This window comes from Scyliorhinus canicula, chromosome 4, assembly GCF_902713615.1.
Source record: "Scyliorhinus canicula chromosome 4, sScyCan1.1, whole genome shotgun sequence".
NCBI classification, from domain to species: domain Eukaryota; kingdom Metazoa; phylum Chordata; class Chondrichthyes; order Carcharhiniformes; family Scyliorhinidae; genus Scyliorhinus; species Scyliorhinus canicula.
The window spans coordinates 182,841,876-182,854,394 of record NC_052149.1 but is presented as its reverse complement, the minus strand read 5'-3'; the positions used below and the strand labels follow the sequence as shown (position 1 = coordinate 182,854,394).

The 12,519-nt window shown below is 44.2% G+C and overlaps 1 long non-coding RNA gene across 1 annotated transcript in view; it reads left to right on the top strand.

Annotated features, from left to right (window-relative positions):
- Positions 1-12,519, top strand: part of LOC119965207 — a 61,102-nt gene that overhangs the window by 19,262 nt on the left and 29,321 nt on the right. The window contains exons 3-4 of the long non-coding RNA XR_005460453.1: positions 4,953-5,075; positions 11,219-11,286. This is a non-coding gene — a long non-coding RNA (uncharacterized LOC119965207). The remainder of the gene's footprint in view (positions 1-4,952; positions 5,076-11,218; positions 11,287-12,519) is intronic.

Here is a 12,519-nt window from a genome sequence, read left to right as displayed (position 1 = left end):
AAAAAAGGCATTTAACACATGTTTTGAGCAACTCAATGGAGAAAAGGTTGAGGCGAAGGGATAAAAAAGTGATTGTCTGTGAAAAGATGGAGGGCAGGAGAGATTAATTGACAAGAGGTTTCATGGTGAATGGTCAAAGGGAGTGGTGATGGGGCAAATATGAAAACAAAAGATGTGTCATGAGGTGATTTAACTAGAAGGGTGCTGAATAGCTGACATCCAAAAACAAAGGAAATTAGAGAAAAACAAAATAATTGTTCAACAATGTCAACAACAGCTTGCATTTGTATTGCCCCTTCCCAAAATGCATTATCAAACAAAATTTGACACCTTGAGTTATTAAAAAAGATGATCAAAAGCTTGGCCAAAGAGGAAGGATTTAAAGAGGGTCTGAAAGGGGAAGAGGCTTGGAGAGAACTCCAGAGTTACGATAATCTGAAAGTACAGCCGCCAACGATGAAGTGATTGAAATTAAGGATGTGCCAGAGGCCAGAATTGGAAGAGCGCAGGGATCTTGGAGAGTTGCAGAGCTGGTGGAGGTTACAGGGGTGGAGAAGGGTAAGACGATGGAGGGATTTTTAAACAAGGAAGACAATTTTAAAACTGAACCACTGGCAGGTGAGTAAACAGCAAGTCAGGACCCCACTGCAAAGTTTTGAATGAACTCATTTATGGAGAGTGGAAGACGGGAGGATGGATACTAATGCTTTGGAATGATCAAGGACAGATGTAAAAAAAGATAAAAGTTTTTGAGTTTAAGTAGGCAATCAGCTAAGCAGGGTTAGAGTCAAACAGAGTTACAGATAGAGGGGGCGGTCTTGGTGATGGTATGGATATATTGTTAGGCGCTCATCTTGGGTTCTTGAGTGATCTGATTTAGTCTCAGATAATTGAGAGCAATGGAGATAATGGGTGCGATTCAGCAGACCAGTGTTAAAGTCCGGATTGGGTACATTTGACGGGGAGTTGGCAACGGCCACGTTGGTGAGATCGTGGCCCGTATTCAACAACACTTAGTGCCAGAAATGAGACCCAATAAGGTTCTCGACATTACTTGCTCCCTCGCTGTCTGATGCACTCAAATCGCACATCAGCTGGTCACTGGTAGCAAGGGCAAGGGAGAGCTGCTTTAAAATGTTCCCTTAGCACTCACTCCCAGTCAACACACAAGCATGGAAGCTTGCAGACCTGCTCCTCGTTTGTCCCACTTTCAAGATAGAAGCCACAGCCAGGCTCTGTATTCAAAGAGTTATGCAGGACAGACAGGCTGCAGCTGTAGTTGTCCCTGTTATGGGTCTCCACAATATTTAAAAGTGTCTTGAAGGACCCACAAACGCAAAGCCCCTCAATACAGCAGCCCAGGGATGACTCCCAACCTGGAATGCTTCAGCTCCCCCGACCAAGCCCAACCCCCCAAAGAGTACCGCCCTCCCCCCCCCCCCCCCCCCCCCAAATCCCCCGGGCACTGGGGCAGCAGCTCTGAGGGAGAAATCTCAGAGACCAGCATTGAAGAGCTGTCACCTGCACCTTCCACCAGTGCAGATACTCACACAGCACGTGGAGGCAGGGACATTGTTAGGGATCCTCTTGGGAGGAGTGATCACAGCATGGTTAAATTTAGTATACAGATGGAGAGTGTGATGATAGAATCCAATACCAGGGTCCTATGCTTGAACAAAGGGGACTATGATAGAATGAGGAAGGACCTGGAAACAAATATTTTATGGTAGGACAGTTGAGGAGCAGTGGAGTACTTTCAAATAAATCTTTCATAGTGCTCAACAAAAGTATATTCCAGTGAGAAGGAAGAATTGTAAGAAAAGAGGTAATCTACCATGGGTGTCTAAGGAGATACATGAGACTGTCAAATTGAAAGAGAAGGCTTACAAAGTGGCCAAGATCAGCGGGAAACTAGACGATTGGTAAAACTTTAAAGGTCAGCAGAAAGCCACGAAAAGAGCCATAAAGAAAAGTAAGATAGAACACGATAAAAAACTGGCACAGAATATAAGGACAGATAGCAAAAGTTTTTATAATTATATAAAACTAAAAAGAGTGGCTAAAGTAAACATTGGTCTGTTAGAAGATGAGAATGGTCATTTAGTTATGAGATATGATGAAATGGCGGAGGCATTGAAAAAATATTTTGTATCGGTCTTCACAGTGGAGGACACTAATAACATGCCAGCAATTGACCGAGAGAAGAAGGTAGGTGAGGATCTGGAAACCATTACTATCACGAAAGAGAAAGTGTTGGTCAAGCTAATGGAGCTCAGGATAGATAAGTCTCCTGGCCCTGATGGAATGCATCCCAGGGTATTGAAAGAGATGGCTGGAGTAATAGCAGATGCACTGGCGGTAATTTTCCAACATTCGCTGAACACTGGGGCAGTCCCAGAGGATTGGAAAACAGCAAATGTGATGCCACTGTTTAAAAGGGAAGTAGATAAAAGATGGGGAATTATAGAACGGTTAGCTTAACCTCTGTCGTGGGGAAGATGCTTGAGTCTATTATCAAGAAAGAGATAGGAGGGCACCTCGATAGAAATTGTCCCATTGAACAAGAGGGCATAGCCTCAAGATTAGGGGGAGCAGATTTAGGACTGAATCATAGAGGAACTTCTTCACTCAGAGGGTGGTTAAAGTATGGAATTCCCTACCGAAAGGAGTAGTAGACGCTACTTCATTGAATATATTTAAAGATAGGGTAGATGTTTTTTTGAAAAATAAAGGAATTACGGGATATGGCGAGAATGCGGGTAAGTGGTTCTGAGACCACGAAAAGATCAGCCATGATCTTATAGAATGGCGGAGCAGGCTCGAAGGGCCGGACGGTCTACTTCTGCTCCTAGTTCTTATGTTCGTATGCCAAGGATCTGGCATTTGGAGGGATATCGGAACCCAGGACTTTCCTCAGCCCCAGGCCAATGAGGTGTCCCTGGGTCTGGTCTCTACAAGTTTAATTGTTTTCACTGACCCTATCTGGACTGCTCTCTAGCTTTCAGACTGGAGTCTCTTTTCTGGGGGAGTCTGCAGGGGGTCCCTTTAGTTAGAGAGTCCCTGTGGGGGGGAGGGGTCATTTTCGTTAGGGGGTCCCTGGAGGGTCTCCCTATTTAGGGGGTCAATGTGGGGGCATCCCTTTGGTTAGCTGGTAGCTGGAGGGGCCTTTCATTAGGGGATCTCTGGGGGGTCCTGTTAGTTGGTCGCTGGGGATACCTTTGCTTCGGGGTTCTCTGGGGTGTCCCTTTAATTAAGGGATCTCTCTATTTAGGGGTTCCCTGGGGGCCTATCCTTATTTAGGGGTCCGTGGGAATGGGGGGCGTGGCCATCTCCTTACTTGGGCAAAGGGGAGGGGGCATCCAGAAAATCCAGGGGTGAGGGCTGCTTTGCGATGCATGAGTGGGGTGGTGGTTGGCTGATATGTGGTGCAGGGGTGGGGGTGGCCAGCCACGGCACTTCGCTGTTGGGAGCACAATCATAGTGGCGGCCCGACAGCAGGATTCTTTTGGGAATCACTCCTATTGAATTGCTCTGTGATTTGCGCTGAGGAAAAAAATGGTCTGGAGAGGCGGGGTGTCTCCCAAATGAAGAATCCCACCCTAGATCTCCATGGGAGGTGAAAAGGAAAACAGTGAGGGATCCATTATATTGAGCATCATTAAAATATTTCCATTTGCACAGTATAATGAACATGCAGCTACTCAAATCCATTGAGGTTGGAGTAGCTTCCTAGAGTACACTTTTGCTGATGACTGAAGAGACCGCATGGGACAATCAGGAAAGAAAGGCATATGGAAGGAAAGCATGCAGGAGGCATGGACAGGGACTGCAATATCTACATCAGACAATGGCAAACAATAGGGATGATTTATGGAAAGAGTACAAAAATAGTTGGGAAGAAACAGATGTGGAGTAAATAATGAGGAAAGTCTATTGAAGTAAAGAGAGAATCCCAAAATGGAATCAAAGGTGGGGCAGCTGACAGATTAAGTGTTATCGGAGATGAGCTCGGAGACAAAAGAAATCACAAGGATGGGCAGCACAGTAGCATTGTAGTTAGTACAATTGCTTCACAGCTCCAGAGTCCCAGGTTCGATTCCCGGCTTGGGTCACTGTCTGTGTGGAGTCTGCACGTTCTCCCCGTGTGTGCGTGGGTTTCCTTCGGGTGCTCCGGTTTCCTCCCACAGTCCAAAGATGTGCGGTTTAGGTGGATTGGCCATGCTAAATTGCCCTTAGTGTCCAAAATTGCCCTTAGCGTTGAGTGGGGTTACTGGGTTATGGGGATAGGGTGGAGGTGTGGACCTTGGGTATGGTGCTCTTTCCAAGAGCCGGTGCAGACTCGATGGGCCGAATGGCCTCCTTCTGCACTGTAAATTCTATGAAATACAAAGAATATGCTAAAGATGATCAATTGTTATATTTAAATTTTTGCATAGAAACAGGGTAACTGATCTGATATTTCCCATCATGTCTAAAAGTACTATAAATCACTTAGGAGCTCCAAAGAAACACAATGCCATGTATTAAAAATTGATGCACCACATTGGTATCAAGAAAAATTACCCAATCTCTTGAATGAACTAGCTCACCTTATTCTGTTTAGCAACCTTATCTGTTAACCATATTCATGATTTGGTTATATCCAAAGAATAATCAATGTTTTTTATTTCCTCCTGCTGCAGCAACAATTGCTTCTGCAATGAAAGAAGCGAGACAATTTAAAACAGTGTCATACATCACCGTAATATCAAATGTGTTGTTTCTCCCATAAAATGTTTTAAAGCTTCAATTGCTTAAATATACTATTAAGTAATAATAGAATCATAACAGTTTCCAATTATTTTGGAATCACAAAAGTTTCTTATTGATTTTTCTTGAAATAGCTTTCAGATAAATTGAAGTTCTGACTCTGGTTATGTGCCATGATGTGTTTTATGGTGTTTAAATTCCAGGACTTATGGCTGTAAGATTGATATCATCATTGATGTCTGAAGTGAAAAGAATCAATACAGTACTGTTGCACTAACTCTGAATGTTGAAGAAAAAGTTTTCAGTGGTGATGAGCATCAACCCAGGTTTGGAATTTAACTTTCCCGACAGCTAATTCATTAGAACTGAACTTGAAGTGAACTTTGCTCCCTTTGACAAATAAACTTTTTTTTCCCCCAGTTACCAAGTGGAAATTGGGAGCTGAGCCGTCATATTTTAAAATTATTTACCATTGATTTAAAAAAAAAGAATTATGTTGGTAGGTGGAGCTTGTCTTTGAGCGGATACAGAGCTAGCCAATGTTATTTACCTTTGTTATTTGGGTCAAAAACCTATTGACTTATTTATGTAGAATCATATATGAAGAAGATTGTTAACAGTCCATATAAGCTCCAGAAGTAAGCTTCATAAATAAGACTTGAGTTCCAAAAATAATTGTTTTAACAGTATATTGGAATGCAACTTGAAACATTAATACATGATATTAAAACAAGGCAGAACATACATTAAGAAAAGCTCATTCACCACTCAGGTCCATATGTTCCACAGTCTACGTAGTTTCATACATGATGTACTTTCTGCTCCCCATTTTATTTCCTAACGATAGAAGCCATAAAACTTTTCTTGGATCATTTAGACAAATCCATGATGCTAGATCACGCCAGTGTTGACATTTTTAGCCTGAAGCCCGATTCTCCACTGGATTGGGAACCCCATTACTGGCCTCGGAGAATCCACCACTTTTTTAAAATTCTAGCTTCCTCGTAAATGCATTTGTGCCAGTTAGCTCAGCTATTCCCTGGGGTGGTGAGTTCCACTTTCAAGTTAAAGGATTTCTGCTGAAATTGTTGGGTTTATTAGTCACTACCCTATATTTATGGCCCTTAATTTTGACCTCCCCTGTAATGAAACATCTCTTCTATGCCTATTCTATGAAACCGTTCCATGATTTTATAGACCTCTGTGAAGTCATCCCTCGACTGTCTCTTTTCTAGAGAAAAAAGGCCTGGCGTATACTGTATAATCTTTCTGTGAATGGGCAGTTCTTGGATCATCCGAATAATTGTTTTTGCATTTTCCCTGGTGCCTCTTTTTGTTTTATGTAAAATATGGAGATTAGAGCTGTTTACAGTACCCCATGTGTGGTCAACCAATGTTCTGTACAAGTTTCACGTACCTCCTCCGCTTTTCAATTCCATCCCTCTTAAAATGAAGCCTGGTACTTTGCTTAAGTTTTTTTTCATGATCTTAGTAACCTGCATTGTTAAATTTCATCATTTATGTATCTATATGCTTAGATCCCCCTGCTCCTTCCCCACTTCCTTCCCCTTTGTTCTTCTGCGTGACTGCCTTTAACCAAAGCTCTCTGTTTTCTGTTTTGTAGCCAGCTTGCTATCAATTCCACTACTTGTACCCTGACTGGCTTTTATCTAACCTTAATTATATGTCAAATATACAGTACTTTATCAAAAGACTTGTGGAAATAAAAATGCGTTACACCGACTACGTTACTTTTCTCTACACTTTCTGTTACTTCCTAAAAGAGTCAATAGATGGAATAAATCGATGTAAGTTGTGAAGGCACTTGGTAATGTTACACAACAGATCAGTCACGGAAGTGGTGATTCAGCTAAATGAGGGTTTCATTACCTGTTTCATCTCGCAAGTTCTGAAAATGCTTTTTATTGGACATATTTACAATCAAACAAAAACAATTCATTTAATCTGCAGATCTTTGTTCAGAAAACCGCATATGACCATTTTAGTGTCCTGGACGACTGAGGTTCTGTTATTTTCTTATAATTTTTTTTATTTAGCCTCTGTTTTCCTGATTCCCTATTTTTTTCCCCAACAACAATGCCAATTATTAGTTCCACTGGGGCTGAGGTGAGCTTTTTGACTTCAGTGTGTATATGGGAATTGTCATGGGATGTGCATGATTGGGTAAGTGGGACATAATTTTCGTCATATTATTTTTGGCACCTAATACGAGGAAAACATTTGCATTGCCGAAAACATTTTCACTGCGATTAATTCTCATTTTCATGCCCATAATTCTGAGAGCAAAACTTTCCATGTTACTCAAATGAGCAATAAAACCACACCGGTTTTATGAACCATTATTTAAATAATTGTGACAACATTTCAAAATTGCTCCATTCCTGGGCCAATTTTTAATTCAGTGTTTCTGCTCCTGGCCCGGCTGCCATCCCAACCAAACTGTCGTGCTCACTCACATCTCCAAATCTTAGCACTAAGAATTCCTATTTCTTTCCAAGGACGTTTAATTCACATTTCCTGCTTTTAGTTCTCAATTCATGGGCAGGATTCTCCCCTACCCGGCGGGGCGGGGTGTCCCGGCGTAGGGGAGTGCGCCAACCACTCCACCATCAGGCCTCCCCAAATGTGCGGAATTCCCCGCACCATTGGGGGCTAGGCCCGCACCGGAGCGGTTGGCACCACGCCGACAGGTGCCAAAACCGGCACCAGCGGCCTTTGACGCCTGCCGCCCGGTGCCGGAGCTGGCCAAAAGGCCTTCACCGGTTCGCGCATGCGCCAGTGGTGACGTCAGTGGCAGCTGCCGCTGCCGTCACCACCGGCGCAAGCACGCTGGGGGATTCTCTTCCGCCTCCGCCATGGTGGAGGCAGTGGCAACGGCGGAAGAAAAAGAGTGCCCCCACGGCACTGGCCCGCCCGCCGATCGGTGGGCCCCGATGGCGGGCCTGGCCACCGTGGGGGCACCCCCCGGGGTCCGATCACCCCGCGTCCCCCTCGGGGGGCCCGCTCGCACCATCGATCCCGCCGCCACCAGAGGTGGTTCAAACCTCGGCGGTGGGAGAGGCCTCCCAGCGGCGGGACTTCGGCCCATCGCGGGCCGGAGAATCGCTGCGGGGGCTCGCTGATCGGCGTGGGGTGATTCCCGCCCCCGCCAATTCCCGGGTGGCGGAGAATTTCTGCCACGGCGGGGGTGAGATTTTCGGCGGCCCCGGGCGATTCTCCGACCTTGCGTGGGGTCGGAGAATTTAGCCCCATATCCGGCAGAGAATAACGCTGTATCCAATTGATTAATGAGTCACCCACAGTAATTTACGATATTAGGGATGATGGGAGAGACTGATTGGGCGAGAGTGAACAAGTGCAGGCCTCCTGCCTCCATCTACCAATTTTTTCATCAACTAGTAAAAAAAAATATCTCCAACAGCTTTGCGATTTATTTATTTAACCAAAGGTATCCATCCTTGTTTTTAATCTGCATGAATACACTGAGGACCAAACAAATATTACTAAAACATAAGAAGAAACATTGGAAATAGGATCAGGACAAGGCCATTTGGCTTCTTTGGTTTGCTCCGCCAGTCATGTCTGAACTGGGCAGCTCCCTGCCTGTCCACCATAATCCTTGACTCCCCTATAGGCCAAAAATATTTCCAATTCATCTTGGATACATTCAGTGCCCAGCCTCCACTGCTCTCTGGCGAAGAGAATTCCAAGGATAACTCCCGAAGAAAGGAAATCCTTTTCATCTTCACCTTAGGTCGGACACCCTTTATTTTGAAACTGTGTCCCTTAATTCGAGATTTCAACACATTCTCACAGCATCCAAGCTATCAAGCCCCCTCATAATCTTATATGTTTCAAAAAGATCACTTTTCGTTCCTTTAAACTCCAATGGGAAAAGGCCTAACTCAACCTTTCCACATATGATAACCTACGGCCCATATCTAACGGCACTCCGTGATCTCCCACAAGCTTCACGGCAGAACTGGCTGTCCCGCCAGCTGATTCACCAGAACCGCGGCCGGCAGGTCCCTGCTAACAAGGGGAAGCTGCTCATAAACGCTCCCACAAAATTAACTCCCAGGCAGCACACGACCATGGCACAAAGTAGACCTTCTCCACACTTTGGGGATGCTGACCTGGCTAGACTGCTGGAAGCCATGGAGGTAAGATGGGACATCCTGTTTCCCCAAACGGGTCAGAGGACTAGCAAAGAGGCTGTAAATGCTGCTTGGGAGGCAGTGCCAGCAGCCGTCAGTTCAGGCAGCATGACCAGGAGGACTGCCGTACAATGTCGGAAGAGGACCAATGACCTCCACCGGGCCGCAAGGGTAGGTTAATACCATCCCCCTGGCATCAGTCCCACATGCCACTCCCTTGAACTCCTCCACCACACACCCCGGAGCAATTTGGTGGCTGGCACCTCCCACCTCCCCCCCCCCTCCCCCCCCCCACAGCATATCACCGCACTGGTGCCCCAGCACAACCCCTCCATGCCCAGGATGGTGCCCACACATGCCACGTGCCATAGACTTCCATTGATGTATGAAGTGTACCACTCACAATGCCTCCTCTCTGTCCCCGCAGGAGAAGTTGGTCAATAACACGAGGGAAAGTGGCTACTTTCCCTTGCTATTTCTTACATCCACTTAAAATGATTCTTTAGCTTGATATTCAGAGCCAAGATAATTTCTTACAACTGTGCTGATTTCATCCTTTATTAACAAAGCTATACTATCTTCTTGATCTTTCTGAAATGTCAAATGCCCTTCAACATTCAGTTTCCAGACTTGGTCACCTTCCAACCACGCCTTTTTAATGTCTATCATATCATGGCTACCTATTTCAATTTGTGCCATCAAATGTTATGTTCATTCACATGAGGAGCCTTTCATTCTTTTTCTAACCAGTTTTCCTTACTCTGACCCCATTTACTGGTGAACTCCTATGTTTGTAGACTCTGACTACCTTTGTCCACCGTCATTGTTACTTGTTTTCCTAGCCTGCACTATTGCTTTGTCCTTTACTGTCATTTTTATAAATGCCCCGCTCATGTGAATCCTCCTTCCTCACAACTATTGAGTTTAAGGCTCTCTTTACAGTCCTAGGTAAATGAATTGTAGGAAACATGGCCCAGCATGGTTCAAGTAATCGTCATCCCAGTGATACAGCTCCCACTTTCCCCGGTAGGGGTGTCAGTGAGATTAACATTGCAAGTCCTCCCTATGATTAAGTGCACCCGGCTGTGATGAGCTGCATTAAATCCAGTCAATGATTTTCAAAATATGTTTTTTTATAATGTTTTTTTCTAAATTTAGAGTGCCCAGTTATTTTTTTCCAATTAAGGGGCAATTAAGAATGGCCAATCACCTACCCTGGATATCTTTGGATTGTGGAGGCGAAAACCACGCAAACACAGGGAGAATGTGCAAACTCCACACAGACAATGACCCAGAGCCTGGATCGAACCTGGGACCGTGGCGCCGTGAGGCAGCAGTGCTGCCCCCTTGATTTTCAAAATATATTGCTGTATAATCTTCCATTGTACAGCTCACAGATAAAATAAAATTCTGTTTCCTATCCTGTACTATCTGTGTTTGGGTTCTATAAATTGAAAGTCATTTTTCCCACACAAATCTTTGAATCACGCATTCAATTCTCTGGCCTTATTTACCTACACAAATTTGCTCATGGCTCAGATAGTAAACCAGAGATCATTATGTTTCTGGTTCTACTTTCCAACTTAGCTCCTAGTTGCTCAGACACCCTCCGCATCCAATTTGCATCAATACACATTCACTCTGATATGTTTTAATTATTGTGAATTGTTCATCTGAAATAATCCAAATTGGAAAAAATACAGCATTTATGAAGTAACCTGATTTTGTTTTCATTCCAGTTTTGACTTTGCTCAGAATAATTTATCTTGTGAGAAGAATGTAAAAATGAAAAATGTCATTTTATGTGACATTCTGTTAAATACAGAAGTCTGGTATCTAACCATAATGAATTACATATATGTAATAGTTCATAATCTAAGAATTGGCATTAAGGGTAGTGTTATTAATTACCTAATTGTGACATTTATACATGGAATTGTTATTAATGATATATTATAGATTTGAAACATGGATTACTTACTAGTTGCAATCTACTTATAAGGAACAATAAATTATCTGACACTATTCATATGAAATGATTTGTTACCTGAGAAATAATGGTTCTGGTGATATGCATCACTGTAAATACACAAGGGCTTAATGTAGGTACACTGCAACTAGGTAAACACTCGAGGGAGCACCAGAGACATCAGGACATGCAGACATACAACTAATCAACACATAGAATAGGACACGACAAATGGGCAGTCAAGGCACCCAGAGGTGACACTACCAGAAGGGGGCTACCCATATAAAAGGACAGGGCACACAAGCTCTTTCTCTTTCCACAGGCAACACCAAGAGAGACACAGGGGCAGATCGGAAGCATCACACCCACCGCATGGATTAGAGCAGACTGGTGAGTTCAACTGAGTTACTATAGCAAGATCAGCAGAAGAGTCAAACTCAAGTAGGAGAATTGTTAACTGTTCAATAAATGTATTAAACCTATCTCCAAGTCTGAATCTTCTTTTGCCAGAGTATACATCAAGGAACAGCTTATGCTACATGAAGAAGCATAACACAACAACAGTGAATTGAAAATATTTGATATAATAACAAAACAAGTTGAGCAAATGAGAAAAAGAGTCACAAACAAAAAGATAAATGGTTGTACGGAAAGTATAGGAGAGGCATACGGAACGAGAATGGGAAAACTCAAAGTAAAACGGAGAAATAGACATTGGGATCCAAGCAGAGATTGGATACAAGATTGTGTTTTATCTGTGAGCAGTACAATGGCAGATTACCTAACATTATATTTTGAATATCATGGGCTGGATGTTTTGCAGGCTGCCAGAGTTGAAACATTTTTTAAAAAATTCAGAGTACCCAATTATTTTTTTTCCAATTAAGGGGTAATTTAGCGTGGGCAATCCACCTAGCCTGCATATCTTTGGGTTGTGGGGGTGAAACCCACGCTGACATGGGGAGAATGTGCAAACCCCACATGGACAGTGACCCAGGGCTGGGATTCGAACCCGGGTACTCAGCGCCGCAGTCCCAGTGCTAACCACTGCACCACGTGCCGCCCCCGCCACAGTTGAAACATGACGGTCGAGCCCACTTAATCGCAGGAGAGGCTCCATGAGAGTCTCCCAGTGGCAATAAAACATTCAATGATTAAGTTAAAGGCAGCAACGGGCCCATGGAGGAAATTCACCCGTTCACAGCAGGTTATCAATTGAACTCATTATTAGGACAATTGACATAATCTCTGGACCAATTGGAAATTAAGGGTGGCTCAGGGATTGACGTGGGAGTGGTAGGATTTTTCTGTTGCTCCATAAGGACTATGGGGTCTCACTTTCAAAGTTACTTAATGCCTGGTCATGGGACCCAGCAGCAAACAAAAGTCTGTGAAATCCATCTCTTGGCCTTGCCTTTGACCCCCTGCCCCCCCTCGCTGTGATACCTCAGCAATCCTAGGTCTCTCCCTGGGTGCATTACCGACAGCAGGTATTGCTCCCGGTGGTGGTGCCTGTAATGGAGATCCACCAGCCTCTGATTGGTTGGTAGCTCTCCGTGCGTGGGAGGCCCTGTGGTCTAGAATCCCAGGCAAGGCTGAAAACTGGCCAGATAAGTGTCATGA